This window comes from Triturus cristatus, chromosome 7 (assembly GCF_964204655.1).
Source record: "Triturus cristatus chromosome 7, aTriCri1.1, whole genome shotgun sequence".
In the NCBI taxonomy this organism is placed as follows: Eukaryota; Metazoa; Chordata; class Amphibia; order Caudata; family Salamandridae; genus Triturus; species Triturus cristatus.
In genome coordinates, this window is record NC_140590.1 from 977,809,274 (window position 1) to 977,823,224 (window position 13,951).

The 13,951-nt window shown below is 45.1% G+C and overlaps 1 protein-coding gene across 1 annotated transcript in view; it reads left to right on the forward strand.

Annotated features, from left to right (window-relative positions):
* Positions 1-13,951, forward strand: part of SPOCK1 (SPARC (osteonectin), cwcv and kazal like domains proteoglycan 1) — a 1,975,354-nt gene that overhangs the window by 1,206,507 nt on the left and 754,896 nt on the right. The gene's annotated exons all lie outside the window — the stretch shown is intronic.

The following is a 13,951-nucleotide window of genomic DNA, read 5'->3' on the forward strand; positions in this document are numbered from 1 at the left end:
GGGCAACATACAGAGGAAAGGGGGTGGATGGAGAGATGGAGAGGATAGAGATGGAGGTGGTGACGGAAGGAGAAAGGAATAGGAGAGAAGTGAGAAGAAAGGAGGGAGAGGAGGAGAGGTAAAATGCAAAGTCAGAATGTGGAGATGAGGAGAAGGGGGTATCAATAGAGTGATGAAACGATGAGGAAGGGCGGAACATGGAATGGAAAATTATGGAAGGAGGTGAAGTGAAGGCCATTGGGCAAGGGATAAGAAAATGCAGAGGCGGATGGACTGGGAGGAGAGAGATGCAGGAAGGAAGAGAAGAGAGCTCTGGGAGTAGAGAGTGAAGGGAGGGATGAGAGTGAAGAAGAGTGAAAAGTAAAAAGGAGTGGACTGGAAAGCAAGGGTGAGAGTATAGAGAGGAGAAGCGAAAGAGGAGCTGGAGTGGTATGAGGGATCAGTGGGGGGTCAAGTGGTAGCAGATCAGTGGTATGTGATGAGAGAGAGTGCGAGAACAGAAGTAACCAGATTATACGTCTGACTAAAGAGCAGAGTGGCATAAAACACTAGCAATCTGATGATTTAATCTTTTGGTGAATTTTTGTGCCACATATGGCTACAAACGTATGCTATTTCTTTTTTATCTATAGAACAGCTCTCATAAGCAAGATAAACCTCAACACGGCCAAACAAATACATGGTATATTGTTTTGTAAAGTTCCATTACTGGTCTCTGCTTGTAGCACTAACAGCAGTTAATGCCCCCTTGAAAGAGGTGTAAATATCTATTAATTGTCCACCCTGCAATTATTTGCAATTTTTAGAAATCGGGTTACTGGTCGACTGGGGTGTCAAGCAGCAACCACAATCTTAGTCAAGCTAATGCACAAACAAGCCCCAAATGTAACTCTCCTCAAACGCCTAGGAGTTTGGCACAGAGTAGTCAGGCTTAACTTAGAGGCAATGTGTAAAGTATTTATGCAATACTTCAAACAGTAAAACTGTGAAAACACCACACAAAAAGATCCCACGCCAGATTAGAAAAATAGAGCAGAAGAACATAAATAAAACAAGGCCAAAATGGCAAAACTCCAATTAGTAGAACCGTAGTTATGAAAAAAAGCGCCCACCGGGGATATCTGGTCATACTGGACTGGGTCAAGGTAAAAAGTTCAGGCTGATTGCAATAGAGCGCAGGTCGCTATAGTCCCAGATTAGTCCCGCTGAAGGTCCACCTTCTCAAGTGTTTTGCCAAGAGTCTTGTTTGCATTGAAGAAAGTTGCCGGAAGGGCAGGCTGGTACTTTGTGTTGGCAGTCCTCCGCGGGCAATCGATGCTTGATGGGTGAAGAGACGGGCTTGCGGTGGCTCACGCTGATTGTTGGTGTGAGCAGTGTGGTTTCCCTTGTGAACGGGCATGTTCGCAGTCGCAAAGACCCAAAAGCTTGAATTTAAGAGCTCGAGAGCCACACCAAGTGTTCAAGACCTGAGAGGCACCTCTTTGGGGGTAGGGAAGTCTCAGAAGATGGGTCCATGAGATGTTGATGCGCCTTTAATATCTCTGAGCTCAGATCAGAAGGCCAGCAGACTATCCGTTGTTTCATTCCTTGGTCGAGAGTTCAAAATGAGTTGCAGGTCCAGTTCTTCCTCCCCAGGCAAGAGGGCAGCAGGCCAGCATTTTAAGGCAGAGTAGCAGTCCAACAGAGTGGCAAGCCTTTCAGCAGCAAAGCAGTCCTTCTTCCTGGGAGAGTATCTACAGGTCCAGAAGTGTACTAAAAAGTTGGTGTCTGAGCTCCGACATTTATACACTGGTGCCTTGGTTCTGGATGGTGGAAGAAGCTTTTAGACAGTGCCTTTAAAGTGCATGTAATTCCCTACCTTCCATGCTCTAGCTCTAAGCTGGCTGAAGTAACATTGTAGAATAGTTAAGCACTTTGTGTGGAGATAGGACACAGCCTATTCAGGTGTAAGTAAGGCTCCCATCCTGCCAGTCATAACCCATCCATTCACATGTAATCTCCCATTGTGTGTGGCTGTCTAGGAGGATACACAAAGCCCAACTGCTAACAATACCCAGTCATATGACCAGGGACAGACTGCTGGCACCAAAGAGCTAAGGCAAAAAAATTGCAACATTTTAAAGTGCCATTCTCAGAAGAGCAATTTAAAATCGGACTTCACCATAAGTTTGGATCTTATATTGTGATTCCAGAGACACCAAATATGAACCAGTTGTTTCTTCCCATTTGGAAATGACACTTATAAAATGTAATAAGGTAACTCCAATGATATCCTTTGGGATGGGAGAGAGAGGCCTTGCAGTAGGGAAAAACTAATTTAGGGATGTTTCACTATAGTACATGTAAAACTTAAAATACATGTTCCACTTTTTAAATACAGTGCACCCTGTCCTCTGAGCTGTCCATGGCCAAACATAGGGATGACTTTTATGGATTAAAAAGGAAGGTTTAGGCCTGGCAAAAGGTTTATTTTGCCAGGTGAAAAATAGCAGTTAAAGCTGCACATACAGGCTCTGCAGTGGTAGACCAGAGACATGTTACCCATACTTAAGTGGGTGGCACAATCAGTGCTGCAGGCCCAGTAGTAGAATTTGATTTACAGGCCCTGGGCATATGTAGTGCCACTTTTCTAGGGACTGGCCAGTAAATTAAATATGGCAATTAGGTATAAGCCAATTCTACCATGTTTTAAGGAGGAAGCACTAGCACTTTAGCACTGGTTAGCAGTGGTAAGGTGCCCAGAGTCCTAAAGCCAAAAGAACCAAATTCAGCAAAAAGTTGGAGGAAGAAGGAAAAATGTTTGGGGATGACCTTGCAGAGAGGGCCAGGCCCAATAGCCATAAACAAAGATGAGGGCATGTAAAGAGAGAAAGGTTTGTGGTCTGTAACGTTTTTGTCCACATAACCCTTACGGTGGCCATGGGAGAAGGTAAGGGCAAATAATGAGATTAACAGCAACCATGCCTCTAATGTGACCCAGAGCAGACAGATACACATGCAATCACATATTCCTCCTTCCTTTTCTGTACCTCACCCAGCTATTCCCCTCTGCTTCTTTACAGTACTAAGGCCAGATATATGGCCACTCACTGCTGCGAGTCGCAAATTGCATCGAATTGCGACTCACAATATGCGACTCCCAAAATTGAATGTACAACAGACACTGTTTGCGATTCCCAATGGGGTCGCAGATTGCATGTCTCAACAATATTCATGAGGCAAGCACAATTTGCAACCCCATTGGGAATGGCTAGCACTCCCAGGGATGGTGGCCTACTGGGGTCAGCAGAACCCATGTCTGTGACTGCTTTTAAAATAAAACAGTTTTATTTTTTTAAATGCAGCCCGTTTTCCTTAAACGAAAGCAGAATGCATTTAAAAAAGAAAAAGGAAACTTTTCAGCTTCATTTTTTAAGGGGACGACTGCCTGCTCCTGTTTGCGTGTGGTTTACAACCTACTTGAAGTAGGTGGTAAACTGCGAGTGTTTTGCGGCCACAAATGCGGTCACAAAACAATAGTACATGGAATTGAGTCTCCCTATTAGGAAGGGACGACCCTTCCTAATAGCGAGAGTCACAAATGCTATTTTGCGAGTCGGTGACTGGCAAAATAGCATTTGTACATGCCAGGACCCTTTTTTGCGGTCGCAAACAGGCTGATCACCTGTTTGCAAGCGCAAAAAAGAGTTGTACACCTTAGACTTGACTGTGCATTCTGGGAGAGATTCCAGAGCAGTCGAAGACCAGGAGTTATGGACTGCAAGCTTGGACATCTGATTTGCTGTCTCACTTTCAACATTTCATTGAATGTGCTAGTTTAATATGTCTAACTTACTCAAATGTTACAATTATATCTGCATTTTACAGATTTTTAAGCATGCTTTGGAAAAGCCAATAAGTCTGGCTTTAGTGTGCAAAGGCGTGTAGGCAGCATTCATACATGCTTGTTTGTGTCTACATGTTTTAGAACATTAATCACATACAGCCACAAATGCTCTTTGCAATATTACAGCCATTTGCAACAGAGGTCTTTGACATTGATTGTAAATGTCTGTCACCAGTTTTTATCTTTTCTAAATATAAGGATGGCGGCGGAAGCAACAAGCAAGATCGCCTGCGTGTTTAAAAGGGCATCAGAGCCCCAGCTATTGTGCATGTAGCATATGGTAAAAGTTACACTGGAAAAAGGCATGCTATCTGTTCATGAGTCAGAATCCCAAACATCCCATTTTTCTCTGAGCAGGAGTTATAGAAAGAAGCATGCAGCCACAAACCATCTTTTTCAGATTTTTATTAATATAATGGTCAACCCTGAACAAGGTGGTGGGCAGTCAAAGCACCACACATGTCAAATGGAGGCATGGGATTGGCACTAGTGAATAAGGTGGAAAGTATGGAAGCCAATAAGGGTTTCACCTACTGTACAAGAGTTAGCAGGAGACCTAATCCTATAAAAAGTAAGCTATGGCAGCAGGGCCATTGTGAACACATTCTACTGCATGGCATTCAGATGTGTGAGATTGTGAAATGTGTATTTGCTGAGGCAATCAGAGATTCACTCACAGTACGAAAAGCAAAGGCAAGTCATGGTCTTGTATAAACAGGGTGGCTACCAGCAGTATTGCAAGGGTTGCCATGGAGATGTGTGGACGGTGAGGTGATGGTGGAGCAATCGGAGCCCCTCCTATGATACAAGCATCAGTAATTGCTTGGCACCTGTAGACTGGGTGGGAGGTAAATGGGCAATTGAACAGGCACTTACTGTACAGAAGACAGTATGGTAACCTGTAAACAGGTTCAGGTAGTCATTAGGTTATAAACAACCTTTCTTGTAAAAAGATAAAGAAATACAAAAAAAAGAAAAACACCAGCTATGTGAGTGTAGCATTTGAACCATTTGGGGAGAATCATAGCTGCACTTACGTTTCAAGAATATATGGGCTGGGGGTTGTGAAATATTATACAGGGCACAAGAGAATGCTGGTGACATTGGGGGCAGATTATACATTCTTTCAGTGATGGCAGTGCATGCACTTTCTTTTTATAATTTGGGTAGGGTGCCTGCATCTTATTTTCCAAGGGGTCATACCTATGCTTTGTGAATTCACTTGAAGCATATGAGTGAGACTTACCCCACGCTCCCCCAATGGGTGTAGCTGATTACCAGTTTTCACCCTTGGACTCAAAAGCAAATTTACAGGAGCGTAGCTTCGATGGTGGGGGGCGGGGGCATGGGTCGATGTGTAACACCCACTCACCCCACAAATAAATGCATTCTTGGCTTGCTAGTTGGGTCTGGGGACCAGGATCAGGTCTGCTATGCCTGTGTTAGTTTTTTCCCACTTGTTTAGTTGGGAAATGTGGGATTCACACCCCCTGAATCTCACCGACTAAGCTACGCCCCTGCAAACTTCATATTAAAAAAACATTTCTTGATAGGTAATTTCAGTTTTGTACCTTTTGTTTAGCTGTTCAGCGGGCAGACCTTTGCTCTTTGCAAGTGAATTCAATATTTTGATTTAAATCTGGAAATTAGAGATAAAGGAAGAATTACATGCACACATTTTAATTTAAGGCTTACTGCAGTGGAAAGCGCTTCAGTGAATTTACCGACATGAAACAATCTCGCTATTCACACTTTAACTCCTGACCTTTTGTAGAACAAAACCCTTAGGCGCTATTTGCACTGTGCTCGGATTCTATTTGTGTTAGTAATGATGAAAGGTTAAACAAATGGTAAATCAATAAAAGTAGTCTATAGAACGATTGCATTTTGTACAGGGCGGTTTCATTTAATTTGCGCTCTGTTCTGGCCCATTTCAAATCATCGCTTTAATCTTCATGTCATATTTGTTCATTGCAAACACAAGCTGGAAGAAAAAAACACACAATCGAATTGCATTGAGTGCGATGATGAGGCAGCATCATGTTAGCCGAGCAGGATGCAGGCGCCAAATGAGCTTCTGAACACTGTTCTAATAAAACGCGATGCATGAGGTTGAAATTCAGTTCATAAACATAATCATGTTAAAAGGCGTAATTTTGCCAAGAGAACTGATTGTTTTCTCCCTTTATTCCTCGGTTGGTAACATGATTGCTTTCATTACTTTATATCTCTTTCAGATTGCTCAAATTTTAGGGCGAGTAACGCATTTTCAAATTATAATTGGGACTTCGGAAACCCTGTGCAGTTCATGGATGCCATTTTCGGGTGGGCATGAGTTCTCCTTGAGGGGGTGCTAACTCAGACTACTGTGGGCTTTGCAAAATCTGAAACCACTTCTATTGTTCCAAACATTTTTTCTTTGCGGTCCATGCCTGTCTCCCAAGAAGTAAAGAGGTTTTAGTAAAAAATCATTAACAAAATGTATGATTTTCCTTTAATACATCTTCTCTGTAGATTACTGGGCAAATTATTTTCTTAGTATATATGAGGATGTGAGTTTTGAGACTTAAGGCCTTATTTACAGTTTGGCGGGCGGGTACTCCGTCTCAAACATGGCAGATATCACGTCTACCATAGTACAAGCGCATTATAGACCATGGCCCTTGTAATGCAGCGGAAGCAGCATCCCTCCCGTTTTGACGGAGTATCACATTCACCAAATTCTAAATAAGGCCTTCAGTTTGTACAAATTGCCTGCTTCTCCGTAGGCATTTGTTGGGATGCACATATGTATGAGTCGTACGTGTGCTGCATAGGCTAGCACCATGGCATGGCAGGGGGTATAAAAGGATCACTGGAGCGAATGGTGCGCGTGCAGCAGGGGCCTCAGCTCTGATCTTGGGCAGCAGCATTGCTTCAGCCAAGTGCATGCGATGAAGCTTTCTGGAACAGAGGGGATGGCAGGACATTATGTTGTCATGCGTATGCAGCATGCCTCCCCAGGTAACATGTTAATGTGCACCAGGGGCCCTGTCTTGAACATGTGTGCTTGCATAGGACACAGCTTTGTACCTGTTTGTATGCCACTGCACTGTTTACAGTATGTATGCTTGGCATAGACTTCCTCTGCATTGGTGCATGACCCACAGACAGCCCAGTCAGGAAACAGAGAGCAGCGTTTGTTTCTCTCCGTGCACGGGACGCAAAAATATGGCAGGCATACGTAAGAACTCCCAAGGCTATCCCCAACATTGCATAGTCTAAGCTTTTCAGTTTACATGCGATGCATAAATAAAGCACTGAGCACCCAAAGCCTTGCACTTCTCTGCCCCCTACAGTAGAGCAGCAAAGCCACCATGGACCCCAATGTGCCTCCTGCACCTCGGTAGAGAGTAGAAAACAGCTATGATTGTGGTGCAGAGGGTCCTGCTGCACCACTGATAGCCACTCCCAGGACCCAGGCCATTCATGGCATGTTATAGCTGAAACTCATCAGTTATCACGTAACATTAAAAGCATCAGAGCCTTTGTAGTTTGTTCGAGACATTAAGAATGGTCCAGGGAAGTGAGGTAAGACGAGAGACAAGGAGAGGCAGCGAGAGGTGGAGGAGAGTGGAACACGAAGAGTGAAATACATGGAGAGGCATGAAGACATGGGGAGGTAGAGAGTGAGGGGGGAAGATAGAGACAGAAAAGGATGAGATTATAGAGACACACAATGGGATTTCAGGAGAAAAGAAAGGTAGACGCATGGGGACCCTAAAATGATCTATCTACCTTTCATTCTATCTGTTTTCTGTATGCATCCCTCTCTAGTGATGTATATCCGTCCATGCATTTATCCATCATGTAATTTGTTTTACCCTTGTGAACTGTGAAGCAAGTACATGTGTACCCTACCTTGTTTACTTTTACATTTTTGATGCAATTACCGTTTTATGTAAACCACAAGTTATCATATGTATTTAGAATATTGTCTCTTTATAAAGCGATCAATCTTTTTTGTCCTGATGAAGTAACTAATGTATGGAATCACAAAATGATGTGCTGGCAAATTCCTTGCAAATCTTAGATTACAATACTGAGACTTTGTATAAACCGAATTCTGACTTGGGAAAGTCAATAAAAGAAAACAGTATGCAATTTAATTCAGCTTTAAGTATGAAACATTATTGACCCCGGTCCTTTTCTAACATACATTAGGTCAAGCGTTAGGGCTGGGGCACTGCCCTTTCGAGGTGATGCAACTGTCGGAAAAAAGAGCTTAACCCCTCATTTTAAATGTTGTTTTAGTTTGACCTGGTTGCTTTATTTTAATGCTGATTAGTTTATTTCTGCCTTCCCCTTGCATAATAAAAAATATAAATGTTTGAATAGTGGGACTGATTTTTCGTCCTTCATTTTATTGCTGCATTAGGTTCCACTGATTTATGTCTTGATCCCTATTGTGTTTCTAAAAGGAAGCCTTGTTACCAACATGATGCCGAAAACTGAAATCAGCATCCTTCAGGAGCCGGTTTCCCAACAAACATTGACAATTTATTGCTGATTCAAGCCCAGGTTTTAGTATACCATGATTTCAAGACCTGTACATTCTGGTAGAATTTGTCAGCAGAGGAAAATCCTGGCACTATTGGTTAGACCTTCAACAAATCGTAGTAGGGCTTCTCCAATGGCTTCCCATGAGTTCCTCTCGCCATCCTCAAAACCATCTGTATTATTTGCAAAGTCTTCGCTACCAGCAGCGCCGCTTATCTTGCAGACAAGCCCTCCATGTCTGGTGGTTGTTGGCACACCTGCAGCCAGGTCATCACCAGACTGCAGACTAAAAAGTGTAAAAAATGTAAAAAAGACAGGACGCCTTTTCCATCTTTTCACCCAGGATCTGTACTAACTTCACTGTATCCATCAATCCCGCCCTAACGCCGCTCCAATTTGGAAAAGAGTTGAAGAAACGCCTCTTTATAGAACACCACATCACAGTGTATTCATTTTACACAACCCAGCTTGCTCTCCTATTACTCATTGATTTTGTGCTTGTCTTCGACTATGTACAGCGCACCAGTGCCTTATGGCTAGAGACATACTTTACAAATACAATATATACATCCACTGAAATGAGAAACTGACTTTCATTGTCCGAAGCTGTACTTAAAATATTTACCGTAACTGAAGGTTCAGCGGTCACATGCTTCGCTGTTACTTTGTGCTGCACAAGTCTCAATGCATATATGCATTCGCTTGGGTTTCAATGAGACGGCCCCATTATCACCCCTTTGACTCCAAACTAGACCACCAAGATGCAATCTGCAGTAGCTTTGATCTGGTTAAAGCTACTAGTTTTTCTTCCCAGTTTTCAATAATGAGTGAGAGCCTTTTCTCTTGACCAATGGCTCATGTCCAACAAGATGTCTCCACAAGGTAATCTTTTGCTGCCGGCATCTGGCTTGACCATCAAGATATGAGTTATAATTCCATCATGGCCAATTCAGTCTTTCGTCTTTGGTATGGTTTTTCTTTTGTTTTAAGAAAAACATCACTCAAAATGGCCACCTCGTCATGCCATGTCGTGTTAAATGCTGTGAATATTATACTTTTGTATGTACAATCGTGGCAAGGATCCTAATGATGTTGAAGGAGTGCACCTTATCAAACCTGTGACTTCAAAATGAATTCCAACCTGACAGTCACAGGATTTTACTCAAATACAAAAATAACGACATATATTTAATCTCATGGACTCATGCTAATGCTAATTGTCACCTTCATGCTTTCTTCACAGAATTGACAGTTTAAAAGTAGCTTTCAGGCCTTGCCTTGTATTTCAGAATTGGTAAGACATGAAGCACCCCTTGCTTCAGTATTGATCTCACTCAAACTAAGCATGGCGTGGCCTCTCCCTCCACGCGCGCTGGCCTAGTGATGGTCGTAAGTGCATTGCAGCTTTTCTTGCATATGATTATGAACTCTCGGCTCCATCTTAATTAGGGCTGGAGCTAAATACATCCTTTCCACCTCTAATGTTTAATTATTCATAAAGAGGCTTGTTGCCAGACGCTCACATCCACTAGTGAGTGAGTGCGTGCTAAAATATACATTTAACGCTAATGGCACTCGTTTTCAATACAGATATTACAATAAGCGAAGTACAGTTAACTTACTCTTGTCTCGATGTACTTTCAGTCTGCAGAATTCCGAGGGGAATAGCCCGCTTGTGTTTATTATTCTAAAACTCCATCAGTAGCTAAACACATTCCGTCGTTTTAGCTTTCTGGTGTTACCCAGGCACTCAAAGATAGTCTGAAAATCCCTATTTATTAAAAGCGGACCGAGTGCGGATGTGGTCGAGCAGGGAAGTCTGCAAATGACTGGCGTGAATCTATGCAGTACACGCTGTGCTCGGATGGCCCCAGTGGTCACCGGCTGAAGCCTGCCTTTCATCGGCTTCCGCCCGGTGAAAGCTCCTCGCGCTCCGACTGCAGCTCCCGCCTTGCAAAGTTCACCACGGGGTTTACCAGCGTGGTGAATTATTGAGAGGGCCGGGGGAACGCTGCCGCCGGCTGCCGTCCTCGGGTTCGAGGATTTACTAATCACGCAGGCGGACACTCTGCTTCCACTTGTTCAAGTGCTCTACAGTCATGGCGCGGTTCTGTAGTCAAGAAGTTAAAACAATCAGGAATCTTACTAAAAACTGAAACAAGGTACTCTGATCATATAACACATCCATATAAAAAGATGTCTGATCTCTGAAGATATATTTTTAATGTCTTAATCAAGTGACACCAAGGTTTTCTCTCTTTCCGCAGCAATTACTCTGCCTCTAAAGCTAAATTCGTCTATGCACTAATGTGCCTTTTTCATCTCCTGCCACCATCACACTAGTAACACGTTTGCAACATGTCATGCTAATTTGGAATGTCGAACGCTTCGCTTGCAGTATAACACATTTTAATGAGGTTGTTGCCTTGCCCCTTTACCTCTCTCTTCTGTTTTTTATTGGCTAGTTAAGACTAGATCCAGCAACCTAATTCCATTAACTGTGGACCAGTTTATAGTGGGCCCCATAGCACATTGTTTCTTTGATCATATTTATCACATTAAATGTATTATTAACCCAGGTTTGTTGGAAAATTCCACACAGTTCAAAAATTTGTGAACCTTGCATATCAATGGTGTTGGACTTGGCCCTTTTTGCATGGTCATCCCTGAACTTTTTGCCTTCCTCCTAGTCTTTTTTCTGACCTGGTGTTGGTGGTTTTAGGACTCTGGGCACTTTAGCACTGCTGTCCAATGTAACGTGGGTGTGCTCTCTGTGGTACACATGGTAAGATTGGTCTACACCTGTTTGGCATATTTAATTTACCTGTCAGACCCTTGTAAAGTGGTAAATTAAATGCTACTGGTGGGCTTGCAGCTCTGATTGCGCCACCCACCAAAGTAGCCTTTCAAACCTGTCTCAGGACCCTGCAGGGCCTGCGCGTGCAGTGTTACTGCCGCTATGACGTGGCACCTAAACTGTGTGCCATGTCTGTGACCATCCCTTTTACTACATGTCAGACACACCTAAGGTAGGCCCTAGCTAGCCCTATGGGCAGGGTGCATTGTAGGTAGAAGGTAGGACATGTACCTTAAGTGTGTGACATGTCCTGGTAGTGACAAACGCCATTTTGGTTTCTCACTGCTGTGAGGCTGCCCTCCCATAGGAATGCATTGGGGATTCCCCAATAAGTGTTTCAGTGGTAACTCCTGATATGAGAGGAGCAGCGTGGTCAAGTTTGGTATGGTTGGAATAGTAATAATAAATGCTGTGCAAGGGTGTGCTCAGATTTATTATCACTATATTAGAAATGCCACTTCTAGAAGTTGGCATTTCTGTGTGCTATGTATCTGCCTGCCTGATGTGGATTGCATGTCTGGATTTGGAGTGACAGGGGCTGGTGAGGTGTGTTTGGCTCCAGGGAGGGCAGGGTGAGTCAGCACTAGGCTGAATAGGGGATCTGCATTTGGAGTAGTGGGAGGAGTAGTCCCCTGACCCTGAATAGGTCTGTGCCTGCCTGGATGAATGCTGGCTCCGCTCCCCTGTGGTGTGTTTGATCACCGATCCCCCACCTGACAAAGGGGAAGAGGAGCCTTGTCAGCAAAGTGCTCCAAAACCCCCCGGGAACCAGTTCCGTCTGGTTCCCCCAAACCCTGTGCCAGGTCAGACAAAGCAAATGATGTATAAATATTGGGACTGTGACCCCATGAAATGTGGGGCTTTTTGTGTGTTTCCTTACTGCCTTGGGGTGCTGCTTGCTGGGCCCCAGGAGGAACCGCCACGAGGGACTGCCTCCCTGCTGGAGGGCCCTGTGAGCTGGCCTGCCTGGGCTCAGCTGTGCCCCTTTCCCATTCCTGGCCTCTAGCGCCTCGAAAGCGCATTATCTTTATTTTTGGAGCACCAGGGAGGGGGGCTCCAGCCTCCACCAGGAGAAGAGGAGTGTGCGTGCTTCGCAGCACTGAGCTGCGCATCGTTAGGAGGAAATCCCCGGCGTAGGGACTCCCCCAAGTTGCTGTAAGGAGCGCGGGAGCCTACCCTGCGTTGTGTGGGAAGCAGGACCCCACCCCGTGTTTACAAATACTAAGGAGCGGGAGCCCACCCCACATTTGTGCTCCTGTAGCGGGAGCCCACCCTGCATGTGGCCATCTCCTGTGGCATTTGTTGTTGAGCGGGAGCCCACCCCGCGTTGGTGCTTCGCAAGGAGGGAGAGAACCACTGCCGCCGCAATGCAACCCGGAAGCCAGGCGTCTGCTGCCTGACTCTGGGCGGGGCCCAGACCAGGAAGCTGTCAGCCGGCCGGTCAGGGGAGAGGCGGAACAACACACCAACCTGACCATCCGTGTCTGGATGAGAGCGGGTCCCCCCTGTGCTGGTGGGAGCCCAGCGTGTTGTCCTGCTGCCCTGAAGCCCCGCCAGGGTGACCGGCGTCCGGCGTGCCAGCAGAGAGGACTGGAGAGAGGAAACGGGGCCAGTCGAGGCACATTGTCGGTGCCTGGCCCACAGCGACTAAGGCCCCAAGAGAAGCCCCGGTGAGTGGGGCTGAAGCCTAGCTATTGTTGGTGCCTATGGTGATACCCCTCTGATTTGCCTGTGAGGAGTCCCAGTGGGAGGGGCATAGGGTGCACAGTTAGTGCGGGTGCTTTTCCCTGAGCAGAACCTGAGGGCACAGTGGTGCAGAGTGTGGAGCAATGTTGGCACGACTCAGGCCCGGTTGGTGCCGAGGCTACATTTTCACAGCTGACCCGCCTGTGGGAGGGCAGCTGCAATGGCAGGGGCAATTTGTTGTTGATAGAGTCCCAGAGTGGGGCTCGCCAGGCACAGTGGTGCCAGTGTTTCATTCCTCACAGCTGCACCGCGAGAGCGTGGGCAGCTGCAACGACGGGGGCATATTGTTGTTCATGCCAGGAGGGGGTGTGATAAACCCCACGCCCCCAGCACATTTTGCACTGTCATTTCCGGACATAGGGCATTGGAGCCCCAGTGAAAGGCCAGTTGGCCTGGGGTCATTTCAGTGAGTGGCTAAGGTGCTGTGTGCACTTTTGCAGTGTTACTGTGGTGCACGGTATATGCCTAATGTGAAGCCTACTGCACAATGTGTTTATGCTATGATGTTTTAGAATGATGCCTAATGCTAAGGTGAGATAATGCTGAGTACAGTATTTTGCCAGTAGTTACTGGTGGTGTTTTACATTTGCTACTTGTGCTTTCCAAAGGTTCTGACAGTGGCCCGATTGGCCCTGTCATGTGTATATAATCCCCTGTAAATTATGACCTGGTGCCAGTTGGTACAGTGTCTATGTGTGATTATGATTCTAATGTGTCTTTACAAATAAATGTATTCAACTACATATATGAACCAATAGAAGCGACTAACCCATGCCTAGATTAGTTCTTGAAAAAAATAATACAGGTCCACGAGGAGTTCTTTGTTCTATTCAGTATGATTGTAATGTGTTCATGATAATACAAAGGCTATTTTGTATATAACCTTGTGTGGAGTTTCTTTTGTGGTGTGCCTAGTGTGTTGC